Here is an 18,983-nt window from a genome sequence, read left to right as displayed (position 1 = left end):
AATTTCCATTAAGGACTGAGTTCAGGTCTCCAGGGGAAAAACAAGGAAGGACTACTTCTCCTAGGGGCAAAATGAAAGCCAGGCTGTACAGGACCTCCCCAAGGAAGAAGCCAGGCCAACTCCCAAAGAAGAATTCACTAGACAAGGAGCCAGATTTGGAGAGCAGGGAGATGGGGCTCATCACACTGCCCTCTTGGCCCCAGCCATCTGGGGAGCAGAGACGAGCTGAATGCAGTGAAATGATTACATAGAAAATGCAACTGGCATACAGGGGAAGGTGATGGGCCAAAGGCTGCTTTTCTTGGTGGGAAGGTCCTGAGGCGCAGGAAGTTTTGAAAAGGTTTTCATTCAGTCAGTCAGTCAGTCACTCAGTCACTCAGTCACTCAACAAACCTTCAGTGTGCTTATGTTTGAGGCACCAAGCTGGGACCCAGCGATATGGAGAGGAAGGCTGAGGATTGTGCTTGACATGAATCTGTATGATCTGGTGACAGCAACCGCCATGACAGATGGACAGCACAGACTCTGGACAGGAGCCCTACCCAGGGGCTGTCCACCTACCCCAGGTCCCATCAGTAGGACATCTGACATTTTTAACTCTGGCTGACAAAGGGAATGGCTGAAATGGAACCACCCCAGCTGGAAGGAGGTGCGTGGGTTCTTCCAACAGTGTCAGCTCCCATCACGAGGAAGGGGCAAGGAAGGACATACTCTTCCAGGCCAGGCCACCGCCCACAGCTATTGGACCGCAGGCCCCGGGCATGGTTTTTGTGTCCTGTGTAGTCCAGCCATCTCCTTGGAAGGCTTTGCTTCCTTCTAAGTGTCTGCAGTGTGTGGGGGTCATGAGGGGCCAGCTGACAGGGTGAGCTGGGTGCACGGGGTTCCTGGTTTCCATGTAGCCCACACCTGGGCACTGTGTGCTGGGTCTTCTTCCCTGGAGGGCACAGAGCTACAACCTCCCCCAGCAGCAGCCACCATGGCCATTTCTGTGTCACTCCCGCATGCCCAGTGCTCTGTGGTTCACCCTATAATAGGGACCGCAGCCCAGGGGCCTGAACTCTTCTTAGGGGCCTTGGGGATTTTTGCAGAGAACGTCATAGATAAATCAAGTCTTGAGAAGGCAATCAGAACTCCCCCAGCAGACAAATGGAAAAGAATGTTCCAGAAAGAACAAAAAGGGGAGATGTAAGAAGACATGAGAAGGTCTGGCAGGTACCAGGGAGAGGCTGAAGCAAGGCAAGCAGGACCTGGCAGAGGAGAAGTCACAGGCAGGCCCAGAGGTAGCCAAGGGAGAAGAAGGTGGGGAGGGGACTCCCAGGCTCCTGGGCTGGCCAGTGATAGCTTTCCCTCTGTAAAGTAGTGTTTGTATCTGGTGCAACTTTCAAGAAGTGGAGGTTTGCCGTAATATTAGACATTGTCATCTGGATATGCCCGTTGGTATACCAGGTGCCTGTATTCCTATTAATACAGCTAACCTCTTATTTACCTTCAGTTAGAGATGAGTTTTAAAATACGTTGCGAAGGTAGACACCTCTGTGGGTAAATTTGCAGAGTGCAGAGTTCTGCTACTAGCTGGTCACTAGGTCCTGAAATGTCACCCTTGGGATCATGTCCACAACCGTCTCCCACTCAAATACACACGTTATGGGCCAGTGACACTGACCTGCTTCTAACCGTGTCAGGTTTACCTCATCTGAGCTAATCTAGGGAGGAGGGAACATCCAGGCAAGCGGGGTGTGGGCTAGACTTGGAGTTCATTGAACAGTTTTGTAGACCAACTCTGGGCCATACTAGGGCAGGTGAGCTGGGGGGTGGGGGCGGGGAGGGTGGCAGGGGCTGTACATAGCCAGTCACCCGCTTCTGTGCTGAAGGAAGGCTTCTGCATTTGATTGTCAAAGCAGCAGCCCAGGTTGGGGCTCGAACTTTTAGAGTCCAATTTGATGGAGATCAGCCCTTTCTTTTTTTTTTTTTTTTTTTTTTTTTTTTTATTTTGGAGTGCTAGTAATGTTCTATTTCTTTTTTTTTTTTTTTTTTTTTTTTTTAATTTTTTTTTTTTTTTTATTAATAATGATTTTTTATTATATTATGTTAGTCACCATACAGTACATCCCCGGTTTTCGATGTAAGGCTCGATGATTCATTAGTTGTGTATAACACCCAGTGCACCATGCAATATGTGCCCTCCTTACTACCCATCACCGGTCTATCCCATTCCCCCACCCCCCTCCCCTCTGTAGCCCTCAGATCAGCCCTTTCTAATGTAGATGGCATTAAGGGCTTTGGGTAAAGATGCTTTTAGGCAAGAGGCCTGGGAGCCCGACCTTTGCCGGACTGAGAAATAGGTCCGAATGGAAATCCAAGAAAGTGCGCCCAAACGAGCAACATATCCGTTTGCTTATTGGGGGGTGTGTGTTTATAAATATCCAGTTCTTTCAAAAACAACATAATGCACCTCACAAAACGGACATGGAAGAAGTTAATAAAAACAAAAAAACTAAGAGTTTCAAACTGCTCTCTTAGATTAAGCTTTAAATTTTTCTCTGAACTTCCTGGCAGCCAGGGCAAAAGAGGTACTTCCTAAGTTTTGTAACACTTCTTGGACTCCTCCTCTGGTCTACTTCCTCCTCCTCCACTAGGTCTTCAAACCTTTAGTAAGCACCTACTGTGTGCCAGGCCGAGGGCTAATCCCAGGGGACTGGTTCTCAAAGGGCTCTTAGCCAAAGGCAATGTTTTCCATGTGATTGCAGACATGTCCAGTTCTGGGTCATGAAATCAGCTGAGTGGGGTCACAGCTAGCATCTTACAAAATGGAAAAGGACAGGATAGAAAAAAGCAAAGGGCACTGTCACACGTGTTGAAGGAGGGATGGTTTCTTTAAAAATGGATCGCGGTTGGGGCACCTGGGTGGTTGTTCGTTGAGTGTCCGACTCTTGGTTTTGGCTCAGGTCATGATCCCAGGGTCACGAGATCGAGCCCCACACTGGGCTTCACGCTGGGTGGGAAGTCTGTTTGAAATTCTCTCTCTTCCTCTTCCTCTGCCCCTTCTCCCCTCAGCTTGCACACATGTGCTCTCTCTCTCTTTCTCAAAATTAATTAATTAAAATAAAATAAAATAACATGGATCTCGGTTGTAGGTGTGGACATGAGAACCTTAGTGCAAGTTCAATGACAAGGTACCCATTGCTTAGAGCCATGCCAGGCACATGAATGTTGAGACCGAACAGTTTTAGGGCTAAGGTGGCATCACTGATTGCTTCAGCTAAATTCAGGGACAAATTTTGTACCGCCCTTTCTGTTGGATGACTACTGTTATGGGGAAAACTGCCTGCAGGCTGTCCCTAAATAGGGAGTCAGTTATCCTTCTCGTAAACTACCCTGAGTAACCAAGAGTTATCTCATTTTGGAAAGATCTCTGAAGTCATTGGAGGGCTACATGGTCTACTGGTGGTGTTGCCTTAAATGTTTGAGATCTCTTATAAACACCTCTAGGGTGCAAGTGTTTTGGGGAGAGGGAGAAGGTAATGCCTGGCTTCCGCACAAGAAGGAGGATTCCAAGGCATGGTGTTCGTGAAAAGAAAACTTGTTTACAGCTGCTATCAACAATCCAAGTGAAACCGCCGTCAGTCCTGGCACAGTCGACAGAGCTTCTGACATGGCCCTCCGGTTCCCAGTTAAGTTTGAATAATTCAGTCTAGCCCTTGTTTTTGCAAAGATAACTGGCCTCAGGCCACTTGTCTTATGTGTCCTGTTTGTCCACACCACCAGCCAGATGGCATTTGTCCACCGCACAGAATGAGTGAATGTCTAAGGAAGACATCCAGAGGGGTTAACAGGTGGTTAACGTGGGGGATTGTGGCAGGGTATCCCTATGACCACCCTCAGTGGCAATGATTTGCTAGAATGACCCACAGAACTCAGAGAAGCTGTTATACTCATGGCTACAGGTTTTTACAGCAAAAGGATATAGATTAGAATCAGCAAATGGAAAGGCTCATAAGGCAGAGTCCAGGAGAAACCAGGTGCGAGCTTCTTGTTGTCCTCACCCACTGGAGTCACATGCACGGTGCTAAATTCTCCTAGCAAAGACATGTGACAACATGTGCAAAGGGGGGCGCCTGGCCGGCTCAGTCTGTGGAGCATGAGACTCTTTATCTTGGGGTTGTGAGTTTGAGCCCCATGTTGGGTGCAGAGATTACCTAAAAATAAACAAAATCTAAAAAAAACAAAAACAAAAACAAAAAACACATGCAACAGGAAGCTCACCTTGACCATGGTATCCAGGGGTTTTACTGGGGGCCAGTTATGTAGGCATGGGATTCCATGGGCTGACCTTAGTTACTCAGCTTCAGCCTCAAAGGTCAAACTGATACAGCATGACCCAAGCCCACCCACCATAAATCACATTGTTAGCATCAAATACGTGGTGTGGCTCAAGGCCCTAAGTAATCAATGACACTCTTCAGGCAGGATATTCAGAGAATCAGAGGTTATCCCCCAGGAGATGGTCAAGGGCCATTCCTGAAGACCTTTGGGAAATGTCCAGTTTGGACAAGCCAGGCTTGATGAATTAACCCTTTACTACATAGACGTGCAGTAGCTGGGTGTTCCTCTGCTGTTGACAGTGGACAAGGGTGAAGAGGAACAGCCATCAGATCACGGGCAGAGCAGTCTGACAAAGGATGGCACACCCAGCCTCAGTTAAATTTAAGATGCTTGGGCGACCGCACCAGGGCAGGGCATTTTCCTTAATGAGGAAGACCACACCCCCTTAGTTGAATATATCACCTCCTTCACCCATGGGACCAGGTATGATGGTCAGTTGGGCACTTGTACCTAACGGAGCCATAAAAATTTCTCCCACCCCTCCCTGAAGTTTCCCAGAACACTCACCTTTTCCCTGAAAGGGGCTGAGATCAGGGCAGAGAGGGTGGGAGGGACTGGGGGCATGGAGAGAGAGGCACTCTGTAAGAGAAAACAAGGTTTAATATTTACTTTTTTTTTTTTAGATTTTTAAAATGTATTTATTTGAGAGAGAGAGATATCAAGAGAGATAGCAAGAGAGAGCACGAACAGGGAGGAAAGGGAGAAGCAGGAAGCAGGGAGCCCAACATGGGGCTTGGTCCCAGGACCCTGGGATCATGACCTGAGCCAAAGGCAGACACTTAACCAACTGAGCCACCCAGGAAACCCCTACTTTGAGTTGCAATTGGCCACTTCAGAGCCAGGAGTTTGGGGCCACTGTCTCCCTACCTCACATGATGCAGGCCTGAGCTGACCAGTGGGGCAGGCTGGTCACCCTCTTTGTTTTGACCTCCCACTTTTCATCCGCACTACAGACTCAAGAAGCCAGTACAGGGGCTTCTTCAGAGTCCTGTGGCCCTTCTGCCCCTCCTTTTGCCGCATGGCAGCCTGACCCAAACTCAGATTGAGCCTGAGTCTTCTTGGACTCATGCCCATGCTGTCCATCTGTCTTCACACTCTAGTGAATGGACAGACCCAGCATGGAGTTAACTGCCAGGGGTCTGCTGGGTGTGCCAGGCAAGGGACTCCATCTTTCTAACCTCAATTGCCCCATCTTGTAACATGGAGATCACAGTAAGGGCACCTCGTAACAGCAGTCTCAGGGCGGTTACGAGAGTGGAAGAATTTGGTGTCACTACCATTGCTGCCGGGTGAACTCTGGTGCATTCTACTCTGGGTGTGGGTGGGGTGGGCAAGAGCCAACATCCACCCTCTAACACTGGAGCCCAGAGGTGGCCCCCGGGGGTATTTCGAGGAAGCTAGAGCATGAATCACTTGAACGTGTGAATAGCCCATTCATCAGTGGGCCATTCATTGCCCAAACTGATGTTGGGCTTGCCTCAGAACCGTCTATGACATAGGCCAAGGACTCGTATCAGGCTATACAAAAAGAAAAGCATGGGTGACTCAGGAAGACAGCCACAGGCCTCACATCTGACCTTCTCCAGACTGTCACCAGTCACACACCAGCCACCCTTTCAAGAGGCAGAGAGGGAGGGTGGGAAACTCATGTGTTTCATCATGAAGTTTAAAAGTACATATTACCCAAAAAAAAAAAAAAAAAAAAAGTCGCCAAATAGATCCCATTGTGTGTATGACTTTAATGCTCACCAAAGTCGGAATTTCAACTCAGGAAATGAATGAGCTATTTCACAAGTGGATCTGGCACAGTTGGCCATCCAACTGGGAGACTACCAAGCTGGACCCTATTTTATACTGTAACGAAAATAAATTCCAGAACAGTGAAAGATTTAATTTTTTTTTAAGTAATGCAATTCAGGGGAGCCTGGGTGGCTCAGTTGAGCCTCCAACTCTTGGTTTTGGCTCAGATCATGATTTCAGGGTCGTGAGATCGAGCCCCGTGTCAGCCTCTGCACTCGGTGGGGAGTCTGCTTGAGATTCTCTCTCCCTCTGCCCCCCTCCATTGTACTCCTTTTCTCTCTCTCTAAAATAAATAAATAGAATCTTTTTAAAAAAGTAAAGCAATTTAAATCTTACCAAAAAAATATTGACCTACATGAAAATGTTTCTGCCAAAACAGGCAACCCAGAAGCTATGAAAAAAAGGGACATCTGACCATATAACATGTTTAAATTTTTGAGTGTCAGAAGGGACCACAAACAGATTTGATATACAGACAGCAACCTTGGAAAAAGGGTTTGACATGCTGATGAGAGACAAAGGCAGAGGGTTTATATCTACTAGACTGGATCATACGAAATTGCTGTTTTTATTGGTCAAACAGCAAAGTAGCAACTGTTTCATATATTCAACCTAATACAGTATGGACAAAAAGAGAAATAGACAAATGGAAAAAGTTGATGAAAAGTAGGCGTTTGCTGCAGAGCGATCTGGTCGCTCCAATTACTATCGTCTTCTACCTGGTCCTTCTCTTAAATAGAATCCTGTTTTTACTCAGAGTAGTTACTCAGAAACTGAATTTCTTAGCCTCCCCTGCAGCTAGGCGTAGCCAGCTGCCTAAGTTCTCAGTACATGCAAGCAGGGGTACTGTGTGTTAAGTCCAAAACATCTCCTTAAAGTGTGGGGGGGGGGGGAAGTGCACCCCGCCTTTGTGCCTGCCTCTTTCTTGCTGCTTGGAATGAGGATGTGATGATGTCTGGTGCTCTGGCAGCTGTTCCAGAAAGAGAACAAAATGGAGACCTGGAAGACGTCTGAGTCACTGAACAAGTTTGCAAAGCCACAATACCATCCTTGCAGTTCCTGCCTCCAGGATCCTCTCATGGGAGACACACAAACTTCTATCCCAGTTAAACCCCTGTGATCTGGGGGGTTTCTGCTACATGCAGCTGAACCTAACCCAGTGAACACAGCAATTCACAGAAGAATACATTTAAATGATCAACATAAAGAGGTGTACCAACTTGTGAGCAGCTAGAAAAATTTACATGAAAGAAACAGATCACTTTATACCCATCAGACTGATTAAAACCAATATAAGCATTAATATGCATTGTGGGCGAAGATGCAGGGGAAAGGGGCTCTCTGAAGATTGTTGCTGAAATGTGCATTGTTGCGGTCCTTTTTGGAAAGCAACCTGGCAACACTTAATAAAATTAAATCTACCTATTCTCTTCAATCCAGCAATCCCATTCCCGGGACTCTTAACTCAGAGTAATGAAATGACCCGTATCTATGTAAGGCTATATTTACATGGATGTTACCTGTAGCAGGGTTTATATTTGAAAGAGAAGAAACAAAGTGAATGCCCTCGGCAGGTTGGGTGAATTACGTTTTGTTCATACCTTGAACACTGTCGTCTCAGGTCTGTTCCTCTGAGAGATGAACTCTAAGGCTGAGACCGGCAAACAGGAGGGTTATTAGGAAATGCTCTTGGGCGTTACCTTATAAGGAGGCCTCTGCCAACCCGTGGAGAACTGGAGCCTGACAGGCTTTTCAGAGTTGTCCAGAATTGAGCTCAAGGGATGGCCTTTGCACCTCCGCATTAATCCATCATTGCGATGCCCCCCCCTCCCCAGGATGGGACTTAACCTCCAGCAGACAACATCCTCCAGAGAGAGACTCAGCTCTGACCCATCAGTGACCAACAGTCCTGGCAGCTGGGAGGTACATTTTACCGTAACACCCCCCACCGTCCACCCCTTTTTGCCACTTGGGTCCACTTGATTCTTGTGGCAAATCCACTTCATCTGGAAACAGCTCCTTTGAGATTCTGGAGGGTCTCTTTTTCTGAGCTGGATCACCTGCTGACCGGCAGTGAAGACCTCATCACTGGTGGGAGGTAGGGCACTAGTAGCCTCTGGCATGCTGCCATGCTACAACGTCAGTGTCATGGGTGGGGAACCGGGGTGGGTATTAGTCAGCTCAGGCTGCTGTAACAAAAACACCATCAAGTAGGACACTTGAAAATACAGACACGTATTTCTCACAATTCCGGGGGCTAGGAAGTCTAAGATCAAGGTGCTTGACCAATTCGGTTCCAGGTGGGAGCCCTCTTCTTGGCTTACAGACGGATGCCTCCTTTCTGTGTCCTCACCTGGTGAAGAGAGGCTCCAACTCTTCTTACAAGGGCTCTAATCCCATTCATGAGGGCTTCCCCCTCATGACTTAATCACCTCCCAAAGGCCTCACCTCTAAATACCTTCTTATTGGGGATTAGATTTTCAACATATAAATTTTGGGGGGACACAATCATTCGGTCTATAGCAACTTCCTGGTTCAGAAGATGAGGATTATTTTTACTCATACTGTGTATTCATTCTCTCAGGCTGCTGGAACAAAACACCACAGACTGGGGGGCATAAACAACAGAGATTTATTGTCTCTCAGTTCTGGAGGCTGGAAGTCCAAGATCAAGGTGTCAGTAGAGTTGATTCTTTCTGAGGGCCATGAGAAAAGGATCTGTTCCATGCCTCTCTCCTCAACTTGTTAATAGTCATTTTCTCCCTGTGTCTCTTCACATTGACTTACTTCTGTGTCTATGTCTCCCTTTTTGTAAGCACGCCAGTCATATTGGATTAGGGCCCATTGTGATGACCTCATTTTTAACTTTGTTATCCCTATAAAGACCCTATTTCCAAATAAGGTCACATTCTGAAATTCTGGAACTTAGGACTCCAAAAAGTATATATTTGGAGTCAGGGAGGGGACACAATTCAACCCAGAGCACTCCATGTTCACTGGCTGCCAAAAATGACAGGTAAGGTTGTATAACATGGGGGTTCCCATGCTCCACTGTATCATAGACACCCTCGTATAGAGTTACAACTGGGTGAGATCAGCATGGTCTTCACAAACTGAGTCATCGAGCAGAACACTCTAAATTTTAGATTCTCTTCTAGTTTTTGTTTATCTTGGTGTCATAATTGCTGGGTTTTTGAATTTTTGCTTAGTTTTCTATGTTTTTATCAACAGTCTAATCCTAAACTCACTGCCAGTCTTTCTTAATACATTCAGACACATAAAACTTGCCTCCCACACCTCATACACACCCTTCATCACCATCTTTTCTCCTGTGATGGAGTCTCTGTTTCCCAGATGCCCTTTCATTGCTTTTGTTTTACTCCCTTGTTTTATAGGAGCACATCCTTCAGTAGCATCCTAAGAAAAGGTATATGGGAGGTAAATTCTAGCGGATCCTACATGTCCAAAATGCTTTTATTCCATCTTCTCACTTCACTGGTAGTTTGGATCTAAAACTTCTAGACTAAAAACCATTTCTCTTCATAATTTTGAAGACATAGCATCTTACTTACAGTGTGATCATGAGAAGTCTGAAGTCATTCTTAGTCCCCATTCTTTCATTTTTTCATTGCCCTTTTGAGGTTTGTAAGATAGTCTCTTTGTAAATTAGGTTCCTGGATCCAATTTCAATGTATGAGGATGGGGGGTAGGATGGGGAGCACGGGAGGGGGGCAGTCCCCACACCAACAAGGAATTCTCAGGATACCAGTTGGGTGCCCTACAATTCAGTTCAACTCTGACACTGTCTACCCAGAGATGGCATCAGATTCCACAGGTAAGGGTTCAGTTCTATAAGACTGCTCCCCCTACTTGAGGTATCAGTTGTCATCCAGGTGGTTACCTGTGCTTCTGACTGACCAGCTACAGATTGGAGGTTCCCACGACTTTCTCCTTGAACTTCAGGTTCCAGTTGCAAATCCACATTGTTACCTGTATGTCTGACTGGCTATAGATCAGAGGTTTCCGAAGATCCCCTTCTCAGATTAGATTAATTTGTTGGAGGGGCTCACAGAACTCTACGAAACTTTTTACTTACTAGTTTACCAGCTTATTATAAAAGGCTATAACTCAGGAACAGCCAGATGGAAGAGATGCGCATAGGGCAAGGTGTAGGGAGCAGGCACAGAGCTTTCGTTCCCTCACTCAGCCCACCACTGTCCCCAAGTCTCCCCATGTTCCCCAACCTGGAAGCTCTCTGGACCCTCTTCTTTTGGGTTTTTATGGAGGCTTCATTACATAGGTATGATTGATTAAATCATTGGTCATTGGCTACTAATTCAGTCTCAACCCCTCTCCTCTGGGACTGAAAGTCCTGAACTTGTAGTCACATTGGTTTTCCTGGGAGCCAGTCTCCATCCTTAGGTGCTTTAAAAAAGAACCCACCTCAGAACACCTGGGTGGCTCAGTTAGTTACGCATCTGCCTTAGGCTCAGGTCACGATCCCAGGGTCCTGGGACTGAGTTCTGAATCAGGCTCCCTGCTCAGCAGGGAGTCTGCTTCTCCCTCTGTTGCTCCCCCCAGCTTGTGCGCGCTCTATAGCTCTCACTCTCCTTCTCTCTCTGGCAAATAAATAAAATATTAAAAAAAAAAAAAAGAAAAAAAAGAACCCGCCTCATTAACATAACAAAAGACACTCTCAACACTTGAGAAATTCCAAGGGTTTTGGAAGCTAAGAACCAGGAATGGGGTTGAAGACCAAATATATATTTCTTATTATCAGTCAAAGTATCACACTTCGCCACCAGTACTTGAAAATGCCTCCAGGAAGTGCCTGGATGTGGACCTATTTCATCCTTTCAAACTGAATACTCATGTTCTTTATCTGGAGGATTTTCTTGAGATATATTTTTGATGATTTCTTCTCCATTTTCCCTGTCCTGTCTTTATGAAACTGCCATTATTTTGATATTAGACTAGTTTTCTTACATTTTTTCCCTCTTATTTTCCATCTCCGATTTTTTGCTTTGCTTTCTGGAAGAATTTCTCAACTTTATATTCTAAACTATTTAGTGTTTATTATTTCTGCTATCATATTTTCAATTTTCAAAAGTTCTTGTTTGTTCTTGGAGTATCCTTTTTTAAATAGTACCCTGTTCTTTTTTCATAGGTCTGGTATCTTCTTTTATTTCTTTCCTTCTTTCTCTCAGTCTGTCTGACTCTCTTTCTTTCTCTCCCTCCCTCCTTTCCTTCATTTCTTTGATATTCCTCTAATATTCTTCTCCCTGTATAATGTTTTCCCCAAGTTGCCTTTCCTCTGTGTGTTCTGATCACTATCATTCTTGTCAGAGACTTTCTTCAGATGTCTGCTAATTGATGATTATCCATGTTCATGTTAAAGTATAAAAGACCGGAGCGCCTAGGTGGCTCAGTCGTTAAGCGTCTGCCTTTGGCTCAGGGCGTGATCCCAGAGTCCTGGGATCGAGCCCCACATCAGGTTCCTCCACTGGGAGCCTGCTTCTTCCTTGCCCACTTCCCCTGCCTGTGTTTCCTCTCTTGCTGGCTGTCTCTCTCTCTGTCAAGTAAATAAATAAAATCTTTAATAAATAAATAAATAAATAAATAAATAAATAAATAAATAAATAAAGTGTAAAAGACCAAAAGCCTGCTTGGATGTCTCAAGCCATGGTCGGCTTATAGACATGGAGCGTTACTGTAAGACAGGTTTCTGGGCCTGGCACTATTAACATTTTGAGCTGGATAGTTCTTTTATTTTTGGAGGGGGTGGGGGAGCATTCCTGTGCAATGTAGGATGTTTAGCTGCCTCCATAGTTACCAGTAGCCCCCCCTCAACACACACACACACACACACACACATATCCCAGTCTGTCATTCCTCCCAGCAAGGATGAATCTGGGGGAGGCAGGAGGGGTGCCTTTGGACATCTGGGTGAACTTTTTGTACTGCTGTCAGTGACGAAGTAGGTTCCCTGCACTGTGGGGATGGGCTGGTGCTGAATTCTGACTCCTCCGGGAACACGGAATCTTGGGCAGTTTCAGTCTGCTCAGGCTGCCGTGCTAAACACCACGCGGGGTGGCTTGAACAGCAGATTCATCTCCTCATAGTTCTAGAAGCTGAAACGCTGAGATCAAGTTGCAGCAGGGCTGGTTTCTCCTGACTTCCTTCTTTGGCTTGTAGATGGCTGACTTTTTTTTTCCTGTGACCTCACATGGTCTTTCCTTCGTGTACTCATCTTTCTCTGTGTGTCCAAATTTCCTCTTCTTATAAGGACACAGGTCAGATTGGCTTAGGATCCACCCGAAAGGCCTCCTTTCAACTGAACCACCTTTTTAAAGACCTTATCTCCAAAGATGGCCACATTCTGAGGTACTAGGGTTTGGGACTTCAACATATGAATTTCATGGGAGACACAATTCAGCCCGTAACAGGCAGGCTGTTCAAGTCCTGCAATGACAGTGCCCTTTCAAAGGTATCGGGACAATTGGAGGTGGTACTGGTCCTGGGCCAGCCTACCCCAAGCCATTCCTTGCCTTCTCTCATTCTGCTTTGTACGGCGGCAGCAGCAAGTCTGCCCCTGGGCTGTGCTTCCAGGCTCACAGGCCAGCTGGCTTCCTGCTGGCTCAGCCAACGGAAGGTGGTGGCGTGGTTTGGAGAGCCCGAGGAGGTGAGAGGCCTGAGCGTGTCCCCTCCCCTCCTTCCTGCCTCACAAGGTAGCCCCACAGCATTTCCGTCTCCTCTAAGGTTCTGGCTCCCACCGAGCAGGCCCCTCTGGTTCCCTGGACTCCCATGACGCCAACCCTTCCCTCTGGCCCCAGCCTAGAGTGATGGCGACCAGCCCCACCCCCTGTCATGGCTAATCTCTGGGTTGTCCTACTGCCCCCCATTTGCATATCCATCACCTGTGACTCCAATCCTGGCATGCAGGTCCCTCCAACGTGAGTATTCTGAGTGGTTTCTAGGTTAAATCCTGACTGATACAGAAGTACTTTTTCCTGAAAGGATTTGAGGCTGGAAGTCATGCTGAAAGGGTTAGAGGCATAGCAGACATATTCAAATCAGGTAAATAAATGTTTTGTTGAGCCCCTTCTGGGTTCTAAGCATGGGGTTGACAAGATGTGTACAACCCGGTATTGAACACCTGTGGCGTACATATGGGATGCATCAGCTTAAAGTCTGTTCTAAGTCTAGAACAGTCCTCCTGAGGGACCCAGACATCTCCTGCATGTCATCAAATCTTCCGTAGCTTGGGGGTCCCAACAAGTGACATTACCAGAGGCTCCTGCCATTTCACCGATCTGTACCCTGAGCCGCAATGACGCAGAACTTCAACCGAAACATCCTTCCAGACAGCAAACCCTGACAGTCCCACCGGGGCACGGTGAGAGTCTTCCTTGAGGGAGGCTCAGCCGAGGAGCCCAGGACCCCTCCTTCACCCACCTTTGCTGCCCATGGCCTCTAGCCTCACTCACTCCCCAGACCCTGGCCCCGGGTGCTGCTTCCTGGCCCCTCAGTGTGGGTGCAGCCTTCACCCTCTGCTCCCTGAAATATCACTGGCTGCGGCTCCCTCCTGGGCCCTCCCCTGGGACAGCGCCCCCGAGTCTGCAGTGGGAGCCTTCCCAGCTGCTCGGCTGGCCCTGCTGCTCCTGGCGCTCCACCACCCGAGGGGGACCTTCAGGCAGTGAGGCCCTCGGGCTGCGCCATCATCCAACAGGAACATAAGTGAACCCGATACGACTTTAATACTTCTTGTGGCCACATTAAAAAATAGCCAAAGGAAAGGTGAAATTGATTTTAATAATATTTTCTGTAACCTAATATATCTAAAATAGTATTGTTTTAGCCACAATTCTCTTTTTTAATTTAAATTCTATTAGCCAACATGTAGTACATTGTGAGTTTCAGATGTAGGGTTCAGTAATTCATTAGTTGTGTCTAACACCCAGTGCTCATCACGTCACGTGCCCTCCTTAATGCACGTCACCCAACTACCCCATCCCCCCCACCCCATCCCCCCACCCGCCTCCCCTCCAGCAACCCTCCGTTTGTTTCCCAGAGTGAAGAGTCTCTCATGGTTTGTCTCCCTCTCTGATTTCTTCCCATTCAGTTTTCCCTCCCTACGATCTTCTGCGCTCTTATGTTCTACATGAGTGAAACCATATGATAATTGTCTTTCTCTGATTGACTTATTTCTCTTAGCATAATCCCTTCCAGTTCCATCCATGTCGATGTAAATGGTAAGTATTCATCCTTTCTGATGGCTGAGTAATATTCCATTGTATATATGAACCACATCCTCTTTATCCATTCATCTGTTAAAGGACATCTCGAATCCTTCCACAGTTTGGCTATTGTGGACATTGCTGCTATGACCATTGGGGTGCAGGTAAGCAGGCAATTCTTATAAAAATTATAAAAGATCTGTCCCCTGCACAATTCCAGGGGACTGGGCGGCGATGGAGACCGTGGGGGTGTTGCATCAGACTCTCTGAACCTGGGAATAATTCCCAGGTGCTCCCAGGGAAGCCAGAGCTGAGTTTAAAGGTTGGCATGGGAGTAAGCAAGAGAATTAGAAAATTGGCCAGAGGGGCTGGTTGGAGAGGGGTGGCTGAGGTTTTGCTCCTGAGAGGGACAACACAGAGGTAAGATGTGTCTATGAAGCCTTTAAACACTCTGCCGTATACACCAAGTTTTGTGGGTATATCTCTTCAGGGAAACCCACACTGGACATGGAGTTCCCCACCAACATGGCAATGACGGAGCAGCCCCAGCCTCCAAGTGGGAAGGGGAGGGCAGGCAGAAGTCAGCTGGGGATGACCTGGTGAGCACCACGGGGATCACCCGGGAGTTCGGGCCAGGCGCTCACCAGGTCTGAAGGGTGGTGCTCCCCACTGGTGCTGCCTGGGACAGTTTGCCTGGTTCATCAGGCTCCGGTTCTTGGGCAACTCCTCATACTTCGGCCCGGGGGGAAAATTGACTCTGACACAAATAAAGTTGCTGACACACAAGCTTAAAACTCACCCGAAAGCCTGTCCCAAAATTAGAGCAGATCTGAGCTTCACAAACCACCTCCAGCTACCTAAGTTGGGGGGGGGGATGCATTATTTAAAGAAAAATGGACTTTGATGCCTTTACGGTTTCCCTTGTGATAATCATGAGAGCCCATGTTCCCCGAATGTTCACTGTGTGCCAAGCACCAGGCGAATAGCAGGACCAATCTTAGATCTTGTCTCATAGATGAGAAAACTGAGGCTTGCAGGGGTCATGGAATTTTCCTATAGGTCCTAAGGGCTGGATTCAGAGCTGGACATCAGAGGGGGTCTAGCTCAGGGATGGAGCATGTGGCTGCGATAAAGTTAGAATTCTGCAGCGTTAACCACTGGTTGGTACCTACCTCCTCCTAACCAAAGTAAACGTGTGTGGCAGAGACAAGCTTAAAAAGGAAGCACAGGGGCACCTGGGTGGCTCAGGTGGTTAAGCATCTGCCTTAGACACAGGTCATGATCCCAGGGTCCTGGGATCAAGTCCCACATCGGGCTCCCTGCTCAGCGGGGAGTGTGCTTCTCCCTCTGCCTTCCACTCCCCTTGCTGGTATTCTGTCTCTCTCTGACAAATAAATAAGTAAACTCTTTAAAAAAATAATTTAAAAAAGAAGCACACATAAATAAGGTAATTATTAAGTCACCCAGGAATAACCACCATGAGCATTCTGCTTTACAACCTCAGATGTGTGTGGGTGATGTATGTCCCTTTCTCTGTTTTCTAGAGATTTTTTAAAACAATGCTTGTTATTCATAAACATCCTTCCATGTGAATGTGTATTTTACACGAGCGGGCTTTATTTTATTTCATAAATGAGCTACGTGAATTCAACGGAATCCCCTCCCGTTGAACATTGCGGGTTTCTTCCATCTCTCACAGTTAAGAACAACCTTGTAACAAATCTTGTTACATGTCCTACTTATTTCTTTGGCAAATGCCTGAACGTAGGAGACAAGATCAAAGCATATGCACAATGTAAAAGTTATTGCTATGTAATGCTACAAATATCCCAATTGAAACTCCCACCAACAGGGTCTGAGAATACCCTTTCCCCACCTGTGCAACCAGAAGCCGTATAATCCTTACGATTTGACTTTTTCCAGCTTCTTACAGAACTATTTGAATTTCCATTGATTTGACCATCTGTTGAGTTAACACCTTTTTTCTGTACGTATTTCTTTAGTGAATTGTTTGCATCATTTGGCCGATTTTTCTATGGAGTGTTTAGGGTATTTTTTTTTTCTTATTGGAATCTGAATTCCTTTTATATATTAAGGATATTAACATATCAACAGTAGCAAATATTTTTACCCAATTTGTTATATGCTCTTCAACGTTTTAATGATTTTTTTTTTCTGTGCTAAATGCAATATATTTTTTAAACCTTTTTTTTCCGTTCCACTCTCCCATGAACAGCTAAAGCTGCCTTGGGTACTCCACACAGACGTCTGACAACTGTCTTGGCCTCTGTGATGAACTGGCAGCATCTGCCGAGGTGTGGGCGGGGAGCATTTGCCTTGCAGACTGCCACAAAGAGAGGTAGAGGATGTGTTCAAACTATGAAAAAGGAAGGTCCAAACTATGAAATTGTGCTAAGACAACACATAAACTGAAAATGTTCCAGGCAGAAGGGCTGTATGGGCTGCCCAGGAATAGGAAACAGCAGCATAGAGGAGGCGACCAAAGCCCAGAAGGCTTATGGGCTTCTATCAAGGTCACACGCTGGTAAGTGCAGAGCTAGCCTTGGACTCATTCACCTTTCACCAAGCTTCAAGGCTACAGCTAACCTGCTGTGTACCTTCAGGCCAGTCCCCAGTGTCTCTGAGTCTTAAATTCCTCTCTATAAAATGCAAAGTTGTAGCTTAAGAAATTCAAACGAATTTGCCAGTACAAATCTCTGCTCTCTACCCACTGGAGTTTTGAAACATCTAATGAAAGCCAGTCACTCAGCATCTGCTCCTTTCCATCTCCTACCCTTCCAGGGAGAAGGTGGGTGTCTTAGTTCGGGCTGCCATAACAAAATACAGACTGGATGGCTTCAATAATAGGAATTTATGTCTCAGAGTTCTGGAATCTGGAAGTCCAAGACCAAGGTCCAGCAGGGTTCAGATTCTGGCAAGGGCTCTCTTCCTGGTTTGCGGATGGCCACCTTCTCACTGCAGCTCCTCATGGTCTTTCCTCTGAGTGTGAGCAAGGAAAGAGAGAGAGTAAGAGCAAGCTCTCTGCTGTCTCTTCTTCTAAGGACACTAATTCTATTGGACCAGGGCCCCACCCTTACGACCTCACTTAACCTTAATTACTTCCTTATAGGCCATCTGTCATTATAGGCCCTCTGTCACATTAGGGGTTAGGATTTCAACATATGAACTTGGCGGGGACACAGTTCAGTCCTTAGCAGGCTGACACAGGGGAGAGGATGCTCTAGGTTTGGCAGGAGCTGGAGGGGGATCTGAGTATGCCTGTCGGCTTATGGAGGATTGATTGCAGCTTTCTCAGTGGTGCTGGAACAGTGGGGCTGCCGTTGGTGGATGTGACCCAGTCATACTTCAGAGGATGAGCCATGTTGTTCCAGCACCTCCTCTCTGACCTCACCTGGGCCTGAGGAACCGCATCGTAGCCAGCCTAGCCAACGGCCTGGAGAGAAAACTAGGGGATGTTTCTGAAGGAACTGTTTACCAAGTTTTAGCAGGCACCCTGGCTGAGCTGGGCCAGTGGAGAAAGCAGAAAGTTCTGCTCAGAAGTTTTTATAAGACCGTGGGCTTCTTAGTCTGTCTGAGGTTGGATTCTGCCTCTTATGCTGAGTAGCTATGACATCTAGGACAAATCACAATTTCTGTGCCCAAATATCTAAGTTAGGAATTTCAATAGCTGCTACTAACAGGAATCTTAACCTCTTAAACAATGGAGACATTTAGTGCTTCCCTGCACACTTTCCATCTTTCTGCTTTGCCATCCTTAGCACGTGGATTCCACCTCCAAGACTGCCTCGTGTCCGAGATGAGCTGCAGGTGCTCTAGCAATCACATCTTCATTCCAGGCATCAGGAGGGAGGGTAAGCAGAACACACATAGTTTATGGAGCTTTTCCAGATGCCTGCCTTTTAAACGTTTCAGAAGTCCTACCAACATTTTCCTCTTTCATTGTATGAAACTTATTCATGGGGTTTACCCCATGGCAAGGCAGACTGGGAAGTGTAGTCTCTGCTTGGTGTGTTGCTGCCTCAAATAATATTGGGGTTCTTTTCCAAAGTGAAAGGTTCGAATGGATATTGGGTAGGCATCTTGCAATTTCTGTTCTACTCAGTTTTTCTGTCTGTAATTTGGGGATTGTAATAATACCTACCTCACAGGAGTGTTGTGTTGCCTTGTACCCAGTATAGACTCAATATATGTTAGCTAAATTACTGTCTATGAAGAGAGAATGAAGCGGAAAAGGAAAATAATGTTGGCATTGCTATGAAGATAGTTTTGATCTTACAGACCCAGTGAAAAGGTCTCAGGGGTCCCCAGGACTCCCAGGTCACATTTTGAGAACTACTGCTTAAAGAATCAGATTATTCTTGGACGCTGACCAAGCTGTAGCGTAACCCTGAAAAAGCATACAGCCATCCTTTTGTCTTCATGAAGTTTGGATAATTTTTGTTAACAGATGATGACCTAGTTTTTATTTTTCCAAGATCTAACATAATCTGTAATGCCCTTTCCGTGTATGTGTATGTCTTTGTCTTTGCTTATCTTTAGAAG

The sequence above is a fragment of the Ursus americanus genome, chromosome 28 (assembly GCF_024610735.1).
Source record: "Ursus americanus isolate L20-20 chromosome 28, mUrsAme1.1.p, whole genome shotgun sequence".
NCBI classification, from domain to species: domain Eukaryota; kingdom Metazoa; phylum Chordata; class Mammalia; order Carnivora; family Ursidae; genus Ursus; species Ursus americanus.
This window is presented reverse-complemented; position numbering follows the sequence as displayed.